Source organism: Gorilla gorilla, chromosome 5, assembly GCF_029281585.2.
Source record: "Gorilla gorilla gorilla isolate KB3781 chromosome 5, NHGRI_mGorGor1-v2.1_pri, whole genome shotgun sequence".
NCBI classification, from domain to species: Eukaryota; Metazoa; Chordata; class Mammalia; order Primates; family Hominidae; genus Gorilla; species Gorilla gorilla.
In genome coordinates, this window is record NC_073229.2 from 64,723,187 (window position 1) to 64,743,239 (window position 20,053).

Below are 20,053 nucleotides of genomic sequence, written 5' to 3' on the forward strand. Positions count from 1 at the left end.
AAATCAGTCTCAGAGAGGCTGAGTTGGTCAGGATGGAGCCCAGAGCTGCCCCATGCCCAAGGCGTTCCTCCCTGGGATGGGGGCTGGCTGGGGCTTAAACACTCCCGCGCCTCTATCACCCGTAGATTCTAGAGCATTAAACTTCAGACTTTGTGGTTTCGCTGTTGGTCATATGGTGCTGAGGTCCTTACTGTATCTTCTCTATCTTTTCTTCCAGATCGGCCTGCCAAACCTGCCTTCCTCAAAATATCCCTTCATGTGAAAGCATTATGAGAAAGGGTAAATCTAATTGTATACTATAATAGTGGCAGTAGGTGAGTTTACATCACACACGCTAGGAAACTGCTTTAATCTTTCGACATCTCTCTCTTTCCAAATCATGCACGCATTCATTCCATCATCAAACATTTATTGAAAATCTACACACCAGACACTGTTCTAGGCCCTGGGGATAAGAAGTAATGAAAACAACTGTCCCCTAGGAGTCTGCACTCTAGTTGGGGGAGGTGCTGGCTAGCCTCTGTTTACCCTCCAGGTCCATCTTTGCCCTTTTCTGTGCCCCAGGAGGCTAGCCCCGCACTCTACTGTGCCTTGTCCTCTGGGAGGGTGATGGAAGGTAGGGAGAGTGGGAGATCCCAGAGGGAGGTTGTAGTATGGAAGCACTGGAGAGCTAGGCATCTTCTCCCCGCCAACTCCTTCCAGGCTGCAGTTTTGGCAGTGGTTGTATTCCTCCCCTCTAGCCACAGATCCTGGGGGATCCCCCTCTCCCATAGCCACAGATCTTGGCAGGTTCCTCTGACACCTCTCTTACCTCCCCACCCTTCTTGACCCTTTTTGCTTAATGAGAGGCAACCCATGGCTGCTCAATGCTGTCGGTTCTGTGTTGAGTTAACTGTTCTTACCTCTTCTGTTATCCTTTGAGAATGTCACTTCTTTTCTGCCAGGACCTTGACTGATACACAAATACAGAAAATAAACAAACAAATGAGTTATATGTCTGATGAGCAGAAATGCTATGAAGAACATGAAGCAAGGTACAGGCAATAAGGAGTGTGTGTGTGTGTGTGTGTGTGTGTGTGTGTGTGTGTGTGTGTGTTGATGGGGTGGCATCAAGCCCCTCTTTCTCCCATGTCACTGAAATTCCCCTTATGACGCTTACCTCATGTTTTCCCAACCCCTCACTGCCTCAGATTTCATGCCATTGGGTTTTCTACTAAATCTTTTATTTTCTTATCTTAGTAAGCAGAGCAGTTTAGGTCAATTGTGGCTCCTACCTTAAAATGTGTACCTCCGTCCTCCCAACCATTCATCACCATTCTAGTTGCAAGGCAACACAGTGGTCCCTGATGATCTGAGGGGGATACATTCCAAGACCCCCAGTGGATGCCTGAAATCATCAATAGTACTAAACCCCATATATACCATTTTTTATATGCATGCATACCTATGATAAAGTTTAATTTATAAATTAGTCACAGTTAAGAGATTAACAACAATAACTCACAATAAAATAGAGCAATTATATAATATACCAGCGTCACTAATCTTGTGCTTTGGGGCGATTATTAAGTCAGATAAAGGTCACTTGAACACAGGTGCTGCAATACATATCTTGACAGTTGATTTGATAACTGAGAAAGCTACTAAGTGACTAATGGTCAGAAGTAAACTGGACAAAGCGATGATTCACATTCCAGGTAAGGCAGCATGAACAGCATGAGATTTCATCATGCTGCTCAGAATAGCATGTAATTTAAAACTTATAATTTTTTTTTCTGGAATTTTCCATTTAATATGTATCGACCCCACTTGACCATGAGTGGCTGAAACCACAGAAAGCAAGACTGCTAATAAGTTGGGGGGTAGGGTCTACTGATTCAGAGTTATCAATACCAGAAATGTTTCCTATTACATGTAACTTATGAATAAACATGACTTACAGTTTAATTTTAGTGTTTGGGAAAAATGTACATTCTTTAATTCTGGAAAGCCTGCAGAATGAAATCCAGTGTTCACTTTGAAAAGTCTTTGCTAGAAGAATAACATTCCGGGTGCCTTCTACAGCAGTATCCTCCCTTTCCCTTCCTTTCTGCTGGCCTCAGACACCATCACCTGCTATCTCATAAGAAGAAAATCAGAGCTGAGTGTGGTGTCTTCCTCCCACACTCTTCTAACCCTTGATAAGCACCTTTGACTGGCAAATAGCACTTGTCTATTTCTGTATTTTTTGGCTCTTTCAGTCATCTTGGAAGCCAATGAGAATGAGAAACTTGGGGGCTGCTGTGAAAAAGGCAACAGATTCTGATAGGTGAGGCCACTGGAAGTGACTGGTCCTCTGAGCCAGTGATAAAATCTTGGAGTTCACCCCCTTATCCCACCAGATGAAAGAGCATCTTGGTGGATGGGGATCAGCACCTTAGTGATCACTGCACTAGGTTGCAGAGATTCACATGGGTAAGGTGCTTAATCAACCCTTTGGGTGTCCCCTGACCAGGACTTCTGGGTTCCCCCTGTGAGTTCCCCTGCCTAGAGTCTCAAGGTACAGGCCTAAGGTCTTCATCATTAACAAACTCTCCAGGTAACTCTTGTGCAAACCAAGTTCTGAAAACCACAAATCTAAAGATGACCACACATGTTCTACCACAGAGTCCTTCACAAAGCCTCTCCCCAAAACTAGCCTTATTTTTCATTCTTTCTACTTTTCTGATTTTTTTTTTTTTGATGGAGTCTCACTCTGTCACCAGGCTGGAGTGCAGTGGCCCAATCTTGGCTCACTGCAACCTCTGCCTCCTGAGTTCAAGTGATTCTCCTGCCTCAGCCTCCCAAGTAGCTGGGACTACAGGTGAGTACCACCACACTCAGCTAATTTTTGTATTTTTAGTAGAGTTGGGGTTTCACCATGTTGGCCAGGATGGCCTCGATCTCTTGACCTCGTGATCCCCCCAGCCTGGGCCTCCTAAATTGCTGGGATTACAGGCGTGAGCCACCAAGCCCAGCCTTTTCTGATTACATAAAAGCAAAAATCCCAGGGACCCATTGCTTGCTCCTTTAACTAGTGGTTCTCTTCTACCTGTGGGGCAGGAATCTTGCTTTAACATGGTTCGTTGAGTGGCCAGTTTCAGGGTATCTGGATTGGGGGCAGGCAGGGCTGAAGCTTAAGGTGGGCTCAAGGTGGGCTCAAGGTGTGGAGGGGCACAGGAAACAGGAGGGCACTGGTTTGAGAAGAGTGTAGAGACTTGTGAAGACACACAGTAAATAAGTAGGTAAACAAATTAGTATATGTGACTTCAACTAAAATCTGTGTGTGAAAATTAAACAAATGAGGAGAAAGAGTAACTTAATTAAAATGTATTGTCTCTTGGGCCCAATAAAAGTAATTTTCTGTTTATTTCCTTTTTATACAATCACTGTTAATTTCAATTATTTTTAGTAACTTCCTTTTGAACTCATTGTTTCAAAATTCAAAAGTGACTTTCACTAAAGGTTGAATTTTGTTTGTGAGGACATGGAATGGGGAGCTTCAACTAATTAATTTTACTGGTATACTAAAGGTGAAAATTTACATAGTGCTGAAAAATCTTCAAACATGTATTTAGCCCATTTTTTCTGTATATAATAGAGATTGTAAATGGAATTGAATCCACTTTTGATGAATGAGGATTTCCAGCTACTTCCAGATATTCTCAATGGCATTTACATTTTAATACTATAGATAGAGGAGTTTAGACTACTAGAATGATTATAAAATGCTCACAGGAACTTATTTCCTTGTGATTTTCAATTACAGTTGACCCTTGAATAACAGGAGTTTGAATTTCAAGGGCCCAGTTTTATGTGGATTTTTTTTTTCAATACATACAGTTGGTATTTGTAGTTCTGTATCTGAAACCAAACACCGATTGAAAAATATGGTTTTCCTTGGATGCTAAACCAACGATACTATTGATTGACTTTTACTTTTCCTATATGTGAGATTCTTCAGGACTTACTTTGAGACTGAGTGTGCACAGATTTTGGTATAACCTGGGGAGAAGGGGTGCAACTCTTGATTCATCACTCATGTTAAACATTAATTGAGCCACTTGCTATTATATTTTTTGCATTGATCTTTTACTTCTAAATATTTGTTTTGAGAAATTTAGTTTGTGACCATGACATTAAAGAAGATAGTTGCTTTTTGTTAGATTCTGGTAAGCAAAGGGGACAAGAAGCACGTAGGGCCTCTTCTTCCCTATCTATCCTTCCAATTCTCCTTCTTTTGAGGGCATTTTGGATTTCCCAGCCTCCTCCTGCCTTATCTACAATGGAGGAAATAACAGCCCTCAGGATATATTTCAGCCTTAGCCAGTTGGCCACACTCAGAGACACAGATCTCATATTTCCACCTGCATAACCCATCCTGTAAAGACTCAGATTCAGACCATTCTAAAATGCAGAGAAGTGTGCTAAAAAGCCACAGCTCTGAAGCCCTCTAAAGAGGCAAACGCTTGACTCAAGTGTTTGCTTTGGGCAACAAGTGACTTCCTGCTTTGCAAAGAGAAATTTCAAAGGGCTGATTTTTAAAATTCCAAAGATCCCTAAAAGTCCTTATATTTTGACCCCTTACAGACAAAAATGAACCAGAATATCAGGAATATTTGGGTTGGATTTTCTTAAATTGCAGAAATAACTAAAAGTTAAAGGAGCACTTACAGCAAAGAAGATAAGAGATTTAGTAATTCTTCCTCCCAAGAATTTTCAAATTTTAGTGCAACCTAAGAATCACTCAAATAGTTCTGGCTAAGTTCTTGGCTTCACACTCAGAGTCTGCTCAGTAGACACAGAAGTGGTTCAAAAATGTGGGCCCCCAACATTCTGGGAACTTGTTAAAAATGCAAATTCTAGGCCTACTCAGTGGCTCACATCTCTAATCCTAGCACTTTGGAAGATCGAGGTGGGAGGAGCCCTTAAAGCCAGGAGTTTCAGACCAGCCTAGGCAACACAGCAAGACCCTGTCTCTACAAACAATAAAAAGCCAGGCATAGTGGCAAGCACCTGTAATACTAGCTCCTTGTGGGGCTAAGGTGGGAGGATCATTTGAGCCCACTAATTTGAGGCTGCAGTGAGCTATGATTTTGACACTGCACTCCAACCTGGGTGACAGAGAGAAACCTTGTCAAGAAAGAAAGACAGAAAGAGAGAAAGAGAGAGAGAGAGAAAGAGAGAAAGAGAGAGAGAGAGAAAGAGAGAAAAGGTGGAGGGAGAGAAAGAAAGAAACAAAAAAGAAAAGAAAAGAAAAGAAAAGAAAAACAAAAGAAAAGAAAAGAAAAGAAAAGAAAGAAAAGAAAGGCAGGCAGGCAAATTCTAGAGCCCACCCCAAACTTCCAGAATCTAATACTCTGGAAGTGAGGCCCAGTAACCAGTGTTTTAACAAGCTGTCAAGCTCTCCAGGTGATTCTGATGTGCACAAATGTTTAATAACCACTGAGATAGAGCATGGTTTTTTTTTTTTTTTTTTTTTTTTACCATTGTGGTTCTCACTTTGAGAAACTATTGATGATCCCCAGGCCTGTGTCAGCTGTATCAGAACCTCTGCATACATTTAGAGAAACACTGGCAGATAGATGGGCTGCTAGGTTCATCTGTGGGCCATCTCTTCTCTCCCCACATATAATTATCTTCAGCCGAGATGCTTCATTGTCAGGGCTTCTGCCTAAAGAGCCAGCTTCGCCTCTTCCTACTCCTTCCTTTTTTCTCTTCAGCTTTATTGAGGTACAACTGACAAATAAAAAGTATATTTATGGTGTGCTACATGCTTTTTTGCTATATGTATACATTGTGAAGTGATGAACACAGTCAAGCTAATTACTCCTTTTTTGTCATCTTACTTTACCTTTCTGAACATCCTTAGCACCCTGCAAGCACTGTGTTCTCCAGTCTGCCAACTCTCACTGTCCTTCAAGGCCCAGGTCAAGGTCATTCCCTGTAAGAAGCCTCCCTTTGACTCCCTCTAGTAGTGTGTACACCTCCCATCACCTCCTCCCCCTGTCAAAACACCTGCTGAACTGCATTACAATTTTCTATTTATGGGCTCCTCAACTGTCCTGTGATACTGCCACCTCACACCCCACCCCAGGGTAGGACCTCATTTATCTACTGTTTTGTATCTAGCACTTAGCGCAGTATCTGGCACAGAGTAGTCAGGTGCTTAATCCGTGTTTGTTATGAATGAATCCCTAACGCAGCACACTATTAGAGATGCTTAAGAGGGTAAAAGCATGGGCTATGGCATGAGGCTCTTGGGTTGAAGTCCTAGTTCTACCACTTCTAGCTACTTAAATTTGGGTAAGTTACTTAGTCTGTCTGATGCTCAGTTTTCTTATGTGTAAAACAGAGACGGTGCAATTTTCTCATATTAAAGGAAGTATTCCAAATTAAGTATTTAGAGCAGAACTTGTGAGTATTAAGTCCTCCATGCTAGGAAGAAAATGGACCAGAAGATCCTAAGACTAAGATGCTTCTGTCATGAGAAGCCTGCACATAAGACACTTTTTGTTCATAGTCTCTCTATTTCTCTTTCATCCTCTTTCATTCTCTAAATATGCCTATTTTATCTCTAGACTGCTAATATTTCTTTCTTCCTTTTTCTCTTTCTTTGACATACTACTTTACAAGTCCACAGCTGAGATCCCACATGCATAACCATGAGAGATGTGTGCGTGTGTCTGCGTGTGTGCATGCTTGCACTCATGCATGCGTGTGGATTTGGTTTGGTGGTTTGAGTTATTGGGTTTAAAAATGGAACTAGTGCATATCAGTAAATAGGCTATAGGCATTGACCAATTCCTCAATTATAAGTCTTGTTTTTGAAGAATAATCCATTACAATAAATAAAGTCTGCATGTCCCTGAAAATTGACACAGGAAATTGTTGACTAAAGGTGGGTCTCAAGTCAAAAGAGGAAAAAAAACCTGGATTTAGAAATTTACATCAGATATGAAACTTACACATACAAAAAAAAAACAAGCATAATTGCCTGCTAAAGTAAGTAAGGAGAACTTATAGACCATCTCTGAGAAAATGGATGATTTTTGCAGAAAGTTGCTAAGTTTTGTCAAGAGCAGCTGAGGTTCGATCTACAGTCACACATCATGTTGTGTTGGCAGTTTGGTTACAGATTTTTATTTTTTAAATCTTATCCTTTTCCCAATATATGTATTCATATTCACAAATAGGATATTCATTCACTGGACAAATGTTTCTGGGCACCTACTTTGTGCAGAATACTATCTTAATGCTGGGAAACTTATGGATGATTTCTTTCTTACAGCAAGTTTATTGTTGTTGGTGATGATGATGATACTATTGCTATATTTAATTGCTATCTCTTGTTGAGGACTACCTCCATCACAGGGTCTCTGCTGAGTGTTTTTTAACAAGCTTTTTAAATGCACAATGACATTTAATTTTCACAACACACCATGAACTAGTTAGCTACTCCCATTTTAGAGAAGGAGGCTCAGAAAGGTTAAACAACTTGCCAAACCTGGTTTAAAATCTACATAGATTGAAAGTCTAGCAAATTGAAAAATTTGAGGCAGACTATGAATCCCAAACCCAGTTCTTGTCACTATACCATATCATGCTTCAAGATAGGCTGCTGAAACATAAATGAAAGGTTAAACATACGATGGTTCAAAGGATGGTACAAAGCGATATAGAATTCTCTTCCAAACTGTAGTCCAGACCAAGGGTACAATTCAGCGGGAAGAATGTTCCTGCAAACATAAGCCTGGACTGCAAAATCATTAACCTACCCAGAGAAATACAGGGAGGGACCCTTCTGCCACCAGTGTAAACACTTTTCTAAACAAAGCTGGTAGATATTTTCTAAACATTGTTTTTTATGCCTAACTAAATGTGCATCATACTTTGGAAGTACTTCTAAGGCAGTGGTCTCCATCCTCTTTGGCACCAGGGACTTGTTTCAAGGAAGACAAGTTTTCTAGAAGACCAGTAGAAGCGGGAGAAGCAGGGGCATGGTTTCAGGATAAAACCGTTCAGATCATCAGCCATTAGATTCTCATAAGGAGCATGCAACCTAGATCCTTCGCATGCACATTTCACAATAGGGTTCAAGCTCCGGTGAAAATCGAATGCCACCACTGATTCAAGAAGAGGTGGAGCTCAGGCAATAACACTGGCTCTCCCATGGCTCATGTCCTGCTGTGTCACCTGGTTCCTAACAGGCCACTGACTGGCACTAGTCCATGGCCCACAAGGTGGGGACTCCTGTTCTAAGGTGCTGGTTGAAAAATGCAGATTTTGCAGCATTGCTCCCTGTCCTGCTCCTACCCCCATCTTCCTACATACACAGGTTTCAATTTAATAGGTTCAGGTAGAGCCCAGAGATATGCATTTTGATCAGCATCCAGCCAGTTTATCTACTGCTCATCTCTAGACCACACTTGCACAAACTGTGCTTTGCATCTCCATGTAAATATAAATATGTCATATAAAATATGTCTTTACAGTTCTCTTATACTAATATATTATACATCTATTATTACAAAAACCCAAAATAGAGATTTTTAAAAGGATGAGATCTTTCAAAATAAAGAGCAGGGCACATACTTTATCTTCAGAGTCCAACAGAGGGTGTAGCATACCATCTGCCACCCAGAGTTGAGTGAACCTCTGGCCTTGTACCCTAAGATGCATCCCTGTCTTATGAACTTCTGGGAGACAGGGGGTTGGGTGGAATCTGTACTGGCTCAGTGCTTAGGCTCATTCTCTGTGGCCACCACTGTTCCCCTTCAGACAGGTCAGTAAATCAATCTCCATGGCTTTGAAAGAAGAGTAGACAAGTTCTGGAGGTGAGCTGTGGAAAATTTATGCAACACCAGCATCAGCAGTGAAGTGACGATCTCGAAAAATATTAGTTATGCTATACCATGGCAGCCCCACCTCAGGTGCATGAATATGCAGTGTCACTCATGGCACATTTGGAAATTCTCCCTGAGTGATGATTTAAATAAAATGTGAAGTCCAAGTGTCATTCATTTCTGCTTTTAAACAGGACTTTAAAACTCATATAGGAAGTGTTAAGAATTGTGATTTTGATTTTAAGAAAAAGGTAAAAGTTTGTTAGTAACCTATATGCGAGTGCTTTAAAGTTTCAAAAATTATATTAAAATTAAAATGTATGAACACATCCATCCTGAAAGAGAACAAGATATTATTTTACTTAAAGAAGAGATAAATCACTTAAGTGACACTTTTGCATTCCTAACTCTACATGAAATACTGATTAAAAACCTAATGTGCCAGGTACTGTGCTAGGGGCGAGGAGTAAAAAGATGAATAAGATGGCATCCCTATGTCCTAGGAAAGAAGTGCATGTGAACAATTACTGAGATTTCAAACACAAAAGGCACTGTAAAACAGGCTTGGGACAGTGCTGCAAAGCACTTAGCAGGGAGATCAGTTCTGCACAGGGATGGGGTGACCTGTGAAAAGGAAGTAATTTGGTGACATTTAAAATGGGCTTAGGAGGATAGTTTACTTGACAGATGTATTAGTCTGTTATCATGCTGCTAATAAAGACATACCTGAGACTGGAGAATTTAAAAAGGAAAGAGGTTTAATAGACTCACATTTCCACATGGCTGGGGAGGCCTCACAATCGTGGTGTAAGGTGAGAAGGAGAAAAGTCATGTCTTACATAGTGGCAGGAAAGGGAGCTTGTGCAGGGGAACTCCCATTTATTAAACCATCAGATCTCATGAGACGTATTCACTACCATGAGAACGGTATGAGGGAAGCCGCCCTCATGATTCAAATATCTCTACCTGGTCCCACCCTTGACATGTGGGGATTATTACAGCTCAAGGTGAGATTTGGGTGGGGACACAGCCAAACTATATCAACAGAGAAGGCAGGAAAGAGAAATCCAGGCAGAGGAATGAACTACAGTAGGGAGACAGAATGAATGGAGAAGAGGTGGCTGGCCCTGGTTATAGCCATTGGGAAACTGAGGAAATGGCAGAGGGAAAGGAACCTGTAAAAAACAACTGAGAAGTTGTAGCCAGAGAAGAAGGAGGGAAACCAGAAGCATTGGTGTCCTGGAAGGCAGGGACAAGACTAGAGGAAGTGGAGAACAGTGTGAAGTCCTGCTGACAGTAAATGAGTTGGATTTGAGGATACAGAGGTCAAAGAGAATCTTGGCAAAAGCATTTGCTGAGGTACACTGGGGTAGCGTAGACAGAACACAATGTGAATGGTTGGTGATGATGTGAAGACATGAATCGCCATAATCCTTTCAAGAATTTTGTGGTGAGGGGAAATGAAGATGGAAGTGCAGCTGAGGAAAAATATGGGTTAGGAAGAGCTTCTGCTCCTATTGTTTTAAGATGAGAAGGATCTAAGCGTAATTAAATGCTAACAGGAAAGGGCCAATAAAAGGTGAGCCTAGTGAGGCTATGGGAATAAAGGGCAGGAGCACGGGAGAGCTGAGCTCTGGATGCAGGGAAGGGTCCCTCTTCCCTTGGGACAAAACAGGAGGGCAAAAGAGATGGGTATTGAGGCTGATCCTGGCGTAGATTTGGTGGTGAGAAGGCCAATGGCGTTATTTCCTCCAAGAAGGCACAGCCGTTTCCTGAGAGCAGGCTGTGTGTGCAAGTGTGTACATGTGTATGTGCATGGTGCACACACTGGGCTTCGCTGGTGCTTGGAGATTTAAGGACGGTGAAGACACCATCAAGATGTCTCTGGGGATAATTGAAGAGTTCCAGGCTGAGTGAGGGCCCATGTCCCTCTTCTAATCTTTACTGGCCTTAGACCATACAAATATCTGGCTTCTTTGCACTCTCATTTGCAACACGTTGAGTTTGTGTGTTTGTATATATGTATAAATATATGGTCTTGAATTTTCCTGCAGGCAGAATCTCTGGTTTCTCTTAGTACCTAGCAGAGTTCAGACACATAGAATATATTCAATAAATAATTCTTAGTTGATTGAAATACCTTTCAACTCATTATACCCCAGCTTTAGCCAATAAGTAGACTCCAAAGGTGAAAAGCAACTATAATTCTGAGATAGCCCTTCCCTAGGGACAAGGAACTGCAATTGAGTCATCATTTTTAGCATACGGGAATACATATTACGATAAAGAAAGAAGTATTCTCTGGTCTGACCAATGATGGCTGCATGTCATAACACTGAATGAAAACCTTTTAAAAGGCAATACGTTTTGTGCTTTACCTATTTCCTCTCCATTAACACACAAACATATGCACACTCATGCACACAAATGCACACATATGTGCACATCTGCAGGTGCACACCACAACCAAAACCCAAACATCTTTTTGCTCCTTAGATGGCTGGCAGCGTGAATTTTGTGTAATGTAAATGAAGAAGTGGTGGGCAGGATAAAGGGTTAAGTAAGGATCTCTAGTAATGCTTCAACTTGTTCTTTGAGGAGTAACAAAGAGAGGAAGCACAGGCTTTGTGGAAGGAAATTCCCAGGCCCCACTTCGGACATTCGCAACCTGCCCTGTGAACCTCTGAGGGGTGTCTGATAATAAACACTTGCAAACAAAACAATCCATAAAGGCATTTTTACTAACATTCTCACATTCTCACCAAAGGGCTACGGCACATTTTCCTGAATCTGCGGACCTTGGAGGGGGGACCTGGACATCCACCTGCCAGCAGAGGCCAACAACCCAGTCCCTGCTCAGGCTGGTGTTTGTACGTGCAGGTCCCCATTGCTCCTTGGGCCTTTGATTGGGCAGGGGTGGTGATGGGGCTGTGGAATGCAGATCACAGACTCAACACCGGACAGGATGTGTGTGGACTGCTGTGTGCAGACCTGAGACCCACCTCTTCATCTTTCACAGAGACCCCCAGACATAGCCCTGAGCATTGCAACTTTGAGTAATAATGCAGTGACCTTCCCCAGGAGTAGAAGGAACTTGACAAAGGCATGAAAAGCTTTGCTTGTAAAGTGTGCCAATTAAGTAACAAATTGGCCTTCTTTTCCTTTAGTAGCAAAACAAACAAATAAAACCCCTGGAGACTTGACAGTAAATATTTGTGCACAAGTTTCTTGTAAGAAGCTCAAAACATGTTAGGATCAAGATGCAAAAACTTAAGCAAAAGTCTAGTTTGGGTGAGATTATTTGTAATATTATACCTTATTTATCCCCAAACTAATAGGATGTGAGATCTGTTATGCCCATTTCATCAATGAATAAATGAAGGATCAGAAACTGGCCTAGAGTAATAGTAAAGTTCTGGGTGACTCAGGTATCTGATACTTGCTCTAGTGAGTGTGTGTGTGTGTGTGTGTGTGTATGTGTGTGTGTGTATGTGTGTGTTTATTGGGGCTGTGTGTACACAGATTTATGGCTTTTTTAAAACAAAATATTCTTAAAGTCACTTTATTAATTGCAATTCAAGCCAAGATCCTCAAACAGCATCGCTGTCTCAGGTCTAGACCAGAATTCACTTCACAGTACGGGTGAGATTTAGATCCTTGACTACAAAAAGAAAGCTGACCCTTTACTTTTGAATTGCCGTCACTGGTCTCTGGAATATTTTTGGATGACTACTCATTTGCATCTGTCCAGAGTTGGCGGGCAATCTCCCTCTTGACCCCAGCCCTCAAGACCACATTGATCCAACCGAGGTGATGACAGGTTCCAGATTTTACTCTAGGCGGGGTTAACATGAGCTTCTACTCAGGCCTCCTTCTGTCCTTTGTGCTGCAACAATGGGCGGAAACACAGCCTTGTTAGAGGAAATTCCCAGGGCCATGCTTTGGACATGAGACAGTGGCTTTGCTATGCTGGGTAGGCTGATGCGCATCTAAAAATAAATACCCTGGTCTGCAAGGGTTTCTATGATTTTGTCATGTACAGTTGATTACATTTCAAAGGATTTTTTTTATTAGTGTTTTTAAGAGAGCTAACTTAGGTAAGCCTTGAGAATAAAATACATCATGGCTTTGTTTCGGTCTGAAAACATATAGCATTTGCTTATAACTGTTTCTGTTGAAAGGACTGCTGCTTTTTTCCCCCAGGATCTCAAAGTGAGATTGAAGAAAGTAAAGGCATGCTGAGATGCTGCCCAAGCATGGTCAGAAACATGCGAGGGTCCAGAACTGCAAGTTCTTTGAGTCCACAAAGGATAAAGTATTAACAGAAAGCTCTGGGGCTGCCTGGAGTGGTTGCTGATGTGTATAGGGTCTACCTAAGCCTAAGTCTTACTTCTCTAAAAGTTTCCAGATCCTTACTTCACAAAGAGACTGCTCTTGATGTGGTTCATGCAGCAGAAAAGGAAAGATGGGTAGAAGGCAGTGGCCAGTGAACTTGACTCACAGCAGGCAGACAGTTCCAGCCAGCTTTCTTCTCTCTCCAAAAGTCAAATATTCCATTCATAGTCCTTGCAACTTAGAAGATGGTAGAATCAGTTTCTTTTTCACATTTTAAAGTTAGACCTCAGAATGGCTAGGAACCCATATCCATGTAGTCATATTTCCATTTTAGCTAGAGGAGAAATCAGGGCCAAAGCTCTGAGTCTTGCTGTTATTTGCCTGACTCTACTTGAGCTGAAAATGTACAGAAATGTGGCAGTTTTCCATCAAATAGGAATGTGTTTGCAGCACAAGAAGTAACCCATAATTTAGTTAAAGAGTAACCCAAGAAGAGTGGCTTACAGTGAACTTTTCCCTCCTCATTGTTCTCGTTTCTTTTTTGCTCTTTCCTGGAAGTCCAGCCTACTCCATTGTTACTAAGACCCTATTTTAAACTTACTGCAGCAGATAGGTAGGGCTAGCTGGTGAAAAGTCAGCTATCCTCACTCTAGCCTGATGATTTTTTTTTGCAGACCTTCATTTGGTGGCTTGGATCACCGCACTGACATCACGAGACTCTTGATAGCTTTGAGCGGGAAGGGACCTTTGAGGTCATCACCCGGACTCCACCCATTATGGGCATCCCTTTGGGAACACCCTGGCCACTAGTCCATCTTCCAGGGTGCTGGAACATTGCCCGGGACAAGGCGTTCACCACACCACAAGGCAGCTCACTCATTTTTAGATGATTCTGATGGTGGGTAAATCCTTCCACACATTGAGCTGAAATCTGTTGCGCTATAATTTCCACCCATTGATCTTCTGTTGGCCTTCCCTTTTCCCACACAGAGCAACCTTTAAATATTTAAAAGCAGCCCTCATGTGCTCAAGATGTACTTCTTACTTTAATTGTCCCCTGAATGCTCCTTCAACTGTTTGGTGAATGACAGTTTTCTCATTTTCACCATCTTGGCCAACCTCCTCTTTTAAGACCTGGTGTTTTTTGTTTTTTGTTTGTTTTGTTTTGTTTTGAGACAGAGTCTTGCCCTGTCGCCAGGCTGGAGTGCAGTGGCACAATCTCAGCTCACTGCAACCTCCGCCTCCCGGGTTCAAGCAATTCTCCTGCCTCAGCCTCCTGAGTAGCTGGGACTACAGGCAAGCACCACTACATCCAGCTAGCTTTTGTATTTTTAGTAGAGACAGGGTTTCACCGTGTTAGCCAGGAAGGTCTCGATCTCTTGACTTCGTGATCTGCTCACCTCAGCCTCCCAAAGTGCTGGGATTACAGGCATGAGCCACTGCGCCGGGCCGACTTGGTGTTTTTTTAAAGGAACCTATTTGGCACTTTAGATAATTAATCTTCTTACAACTTTGTGCACTAAGTATTAGTTCATATTTTCAGAAACAAAGACTTGGCAAGATACAATTACTTGTTCAAGACAGGAGATTAAAAACCAGGTCTGCCTCTTTCTAGCCCACAACATGCCTCTCATTAAAAAAGAAATATTGAGCCAGATATAGTCCAGGCTGATCTCAAATATAGCCTGAGATCTGTGGCAGGCCACTGGAAACCTCTCGTGCAGGTTAATATCCCTTTTTTTATTACGACGTGTGTTTATTGACAGAGATTAAGGTGAACTTGAGTGGGTAAGAAATTACCAGCAGAAAACATTCAGTTGCTGAAAGGCAGCTGTAGACAAGGTGGGCATGGTGGAAGCCTGGAGGCAGAAAGGCATAGGAGCAACAGAAAGCAAGAAGGGATTCTAGAGGTGCAGGAGGCATCTCATTTGGAAGCTGTGGACAATGGAGGGAGAAGAGAAGAAGGCTGGAAGACAGAAATAGCTGTCCCTTGAGAGCGCCTCGGCAGTTTACTTCAGCCTAAACCTGCTGGTTGTGTCTGTTTGCTTTCTCCCAAGTGTCCATGTGTTCCATGGGAGGGCAAAGCATGGGGGAAAATGATACTATGCCCTTCTCCACCATTTGATTCTAGGTGAAATATGGCTAAGACACAAATCTTTGGGTGGAAAAAGGAGAATACCACATGTAGTCAGAAAGGGAATCCTTTTGGCTGTGCTGCAGTGAGGGATGATGTCAGGAACTGGCTATATGTCTACGTGCTTCTAGATTGTTCCTGCACCACTTGGTAGAGCTACTTCCTCCTCTTTTCCTGGCTGCTTTCCTAAAGCAGGGACTGCTTAATGGAGGCCTTTCCTCCCTCCTCATCTAACCTGCTTCAAAGCAGCTCTGCACCCAGCAATGAATGCCTCATGGATTTCTCTGAGTTGCAGGGCACTGCTCTCCAGGAGTCACGGGCAAACTGTGCTGTTGGGGAATTACCAAAGCACAATGTTAACGTCAATGGCTGAACATGTGGGCATAGTAACAAAATGGCTCTCTTAAGATCCCTTCGAGCTGGCTTGACTCAGAGAAATACAGAGCACCGCCTTCCAAATTGCCATGAAGCATGAGAGAATGTGAGTGCAGAGGCTCTGTGGATATGGTCTTCTCTTTGCACTCTGAAATCAGGGATTCTCTCCCCTGTAGCTCTCTGTCTTTTTCACCACTTGAAAAACTCAAGGTTCAGAGAAAAGTTGTGGACACACCCAAGGGTCACATGGCAAGAGAGTTGCAGGTACAGGACCAAATCTGGGGTCCCAAAGCACAGTTCAGCTGTCTTTCTATTGAACCACACTGACTTCAAGCTTTAAGCTCTCGAGGGCTTTACTTGGATGTGCCAGCATTTGTTAGGGATCAAGCTTATTTCAGTTTTCCTTAATACTTCCATGAAAGAGAGGTAGCATAGAGGACGACAAAAAGTAAGTCCTCCAGATGAGAGCTGCATGGAGGCAGGACTCACATCTATATTGTTTGCCATCATATCCCTAGCACATAGCACACTGCCTGCCCTGTGAAAGGGACTCAGTGAGTCCTTGATTTCGAGCGGCAGAGAATGAGGGGCACTGATAGGGAAACAACTAATGAAAGAGGCTGTCACATAGATGTAAAGAAGTAGATTCTAAAAGGCATGGCACATGGAAAGTACTCAAAATACTTGGTGAGTAAATGAATCCAACAATATTTCAGAAAGAAGAGTGTGGGAAAATGCTATAGGGATTAAAAATATCCTTGGAAGATTCAAACTATAGATCTCGATCTGATAATCAGGGTATTTCAGACAATGTACACATTCATTTGCTCATTCATTCATTCATTTAACAAAATTGATTGAGCAGAAGCTATGTGCCCAAAACTGTGCCAAATGCTATGGGTTTAGACATAGAAGACCAATAACTCCTCAAGAGTCAAAATAAATATAGCAACTATCACTTAATGTGCTTAGGGATATGTCAAAATATTCCACCAAGTACCAGAAAAATCGCAGACCTGAGAACCGCTTAGTAGAAGATGGATGGAGGGGAATGAAGGTGTACAAACCAGGCCTTAATGGGCAATTGGGTGGGGAAGATGAATAGAGGTATCCCAGGGAGGGAGCACAGCACACACAGAAATAGGCAGGCATTAGAGCATTCACATGTTAGGGAAATGCAAGGTACTTAGTTTAGTTGCAAAGTCCGATACTGAGAGGGTGAGGCTGGCAGGATGATAAGGAGCCGACTTTTGATTTTTCTACCCTCTTTAAGTGAATGCTTCTCAAACTTTAATGTGCATATGCATCACCCAGGGATTAAAATGCATATTCAGTAAATCTGGGGAGGGAATAAAGAATTTGTTCCCAAGTGATCACTCCCGACTGATGCCTGATGCAGCTAGTCCTTGGACTACACTTTAGGTAGCAAGGCTGTAAGCAACAGAGTGCAATAGAAATATTTCACTGAGGTCAGGCACCATGGCTCCCGCCTATAATCCCAGCACTTTGGGAGGCCAAAGTGGGCAGATCACCTGAGGTCAGTAGTTCGAGACCAGCCTGGGCAACATGGTGAAACCTCTTCTCTACTAAAAATACAAAACGTAGCTGGGCGTGGTGGTGCGTGCCTGTAGTCCCAGCTACTTGGGAGGCTGAGGCACAAGAATCACTTGAACCCAAGAGGCAGAGGTTGTGCTGAGATTGCGCCACTGTACTCCAGGCTGGGCGACAGAGTGAGACACAGTCTCAGAAAATAAAAAATTTATATAAATGTATATATATATATATCTCACTGAGAGTGGCATTATTAGAATTGCATATTCCCAAGACCCCTGTAGCAGGGTATGGAAGATAGAATAGAGGGAGACTGTACTGAGGTAAAATACATAAGTGGTAAGAAATTATGAGCATCGGAACTAAATAAGCTAGAAAAGAATAGTAAATGTTCAATAAATAGGTATGAATTGTTTGATATTCCATGAAGTCTGTATAAATTATTTCTCTTAGAGTAAAGGCTGGTTGTGAAGACAAGATGAAACAATAAAAACATAAGATGACAAAAAAATCCAGAGATTTTTATAGTGGTACTTAAATAAGACCTGGCTCCTCTCTGAGTCTCAGTGACCTATCATCTTGAGCCTCAATGGTGACCAACAAGAGCACCCAGCTAAGGAGTGAGCACCATCCCTGCAGACAACCACCACCACAGCCTCCGAGCCATCCCTGGATATTCGTTGTCACTACTTGTATTGAATTTCAGGAAACCTCAGGAATAACAACTGTTTAACCACAAATTCTAGAAAATAATGTGGAAGTCCACCAGATCCCTGAACAAAGTACTCTTTTTTTTTCTTATAGCACATAGGCACTCTAAATTAGGAACACCCGTTCCTATTTCTGTTAGCAAATTCTCTGTCAAATCTATCATTTCTTTAACTGAAAACCTCAGAAAGGAATAATAAAGAAATCATGGTAGAGGTCTATACTATTAAAAAGAAAAGGCAGTTAGTAAAAATTACCCCTTATGCAGAAGCCAAAAAAAAAAAAAAAAACTACTTCTAATGAGATTTGCACTCCAAGGAAAATAAGAATCGCCACCATGATCTATATACTGGCTGGCATTCTTTATCCAAAGATGTACAGATTTGAAAAATCCATATGTCATATCCCCTCTCACTATTTGCCCCTCACAGTCTTGTAAATCAGTAAATCTCCACAAGACACACAGGTTGAGAGCGTGAAGCCAGCTAGAAAAGCCACGTGGAAATGCACATCTATTCCAGAGCAGCTGGATTCACATTTAACATGACAAATCAAAACGATGCAGGTACCTACCTTTCTCTTCTGGAGTTTTCAGGCTCCTAAAATTTAACACCTTACTGCTGATCTGCCCAAAAACCTCTCAGGTGAGGTGAACCTCGAGGGCATCCCATTCAATCACACAGCCAGAGGAGGGTGGGGTTTCACAAGCCCAGACTTCAAATGCTGGGGCTCTTGCGGGTTCCCAGGCTGTCGGGAGCAGAGGTGAACTGCCTTCTGTTCTCTGCTGCAGGAAGAAGCCGGGAGACACTGACTGACTGGAGGTGGGGGGCGGGGGCTTGGGGGAGGGAAGTAATATGGGGACTGTAATAAATAAGAGATCCTCTCCACATGATTTCCTATATTTGGTGCCTGATGCCTCTCTCCAGGCTCCCTAGAGGAAACAAGAAACTTGTCCTCTGGCCACTGGAAAGAAGAGAATAAACATGCTGAGAACTGTGAAAAGAAGCAGCAGGACCCCAGGCAAGGAGCTGATGGGCCAGCCAACTTTACCTTTTTACCAAGTGCTTTCTTCCTGAAGTTCCTCTAAGTGTTTAACTCTGTAAAAGTCAAGAATGTCCTCATCTTCTTCCACTGAGCTGAAGCATATTCTGGCCCCAGTCCAGATGTCATGTTACAGAGCAGCTGATGACAGGCAGGATAGAACAGGCCCTGGAAGAATCCATTCCCAGCCTCAGGCAAGACCCCCTAAGCTCTGTCTTTGGAAAATCTGGTCTTTCTTAATCTTGGACTGACTCCAAAGCCCTCAGGCCATTTTGCCTTAGAGTTTAAAGAATTATCAGGAGGCCACCATCCATGGAGCGAAGTAGGACCCTGTACATTATTTATGGGGTTTCATGTAAAACAAAAATGTGATGCCACTCATTTGAAAATTAAGAATTTCAAGATGGTGACAACAGAACATTAAAGCAAGTGTGGGGACTCTCTGGAGCACAGGGCTCTATGCAACTGTACTAGGCCGTAGACTCACCAAGCCAGTCCTGGCTGTAGAAAGAACGTGGGAACCCTGGGCCATGTGGATTTTCACAAGCTGAGATGTTGAGATGCCTGGACTACCTCCATTGTGTTCAGCAGGGTGACAGTCAGTCCTCCAACAGCAGCACACTTGGAAGCTGCTGCAAGGCAGCAGACGGGGAGGAGGGTGGATGCTGGGTTGTAGGTGTGAGCAGGCAAAGACCACAAACACATCACTGAGTAAAAATCACACAGTGGTCTCCTTCCCCATATTTTCCCTCACTTCCTATCCATTCTCCTCTCAGCAACCAGGGTAATGTCTCTCAAATGCCATCTTCATGGTGGGATTCCCATGCTTAAAATCTTTCAGGAGCTTAAGGATATAGGCCAAACCCTTAAATGCACAATGGCCAATCTCTTCTACTTTCCCTCAAAGCCCACTTTCACCTGTGCTCTCCTCATGCCCTTTCTCATTCCCTCCTTCCCCACCTCTCTCCACTCGATGAAGTATGTCCTCCCCTCCAAGATCCAATTCCTTGAATCTCACATCCTTCAGAATGCATTTTCCAATTTC

General features: G+C 42.6%; 1 protein-coding gene across 2 annotated transcripts in view; it reads right to left on the reverse strand.

Annotated features, from left to right (window-relative positions):
* ADGRF5 (adhesion G protein-coupled receptor F5) overlaps positions 1–18,762 on the reverse strand; it is a 102,413-nt gene extending 83,651 nt beyond the window's left edge. Inside the window, exon 1 of one of the 2 annotated variants that reach the window (XM_063707648.1) lies at positions 18,541–18,762. The gene's annotated coding sequence lies outside the window, so the exon portion shown is untranslated. The remainder of the gene's footprint in view (positions 1–18,540) is intronic. The other variant, XM_019029719.3, reaches the window with a different exon arrangement.
* Between the last annotated feature and the right edge of the window lie 1,291 nt (positions 18,763–20,053).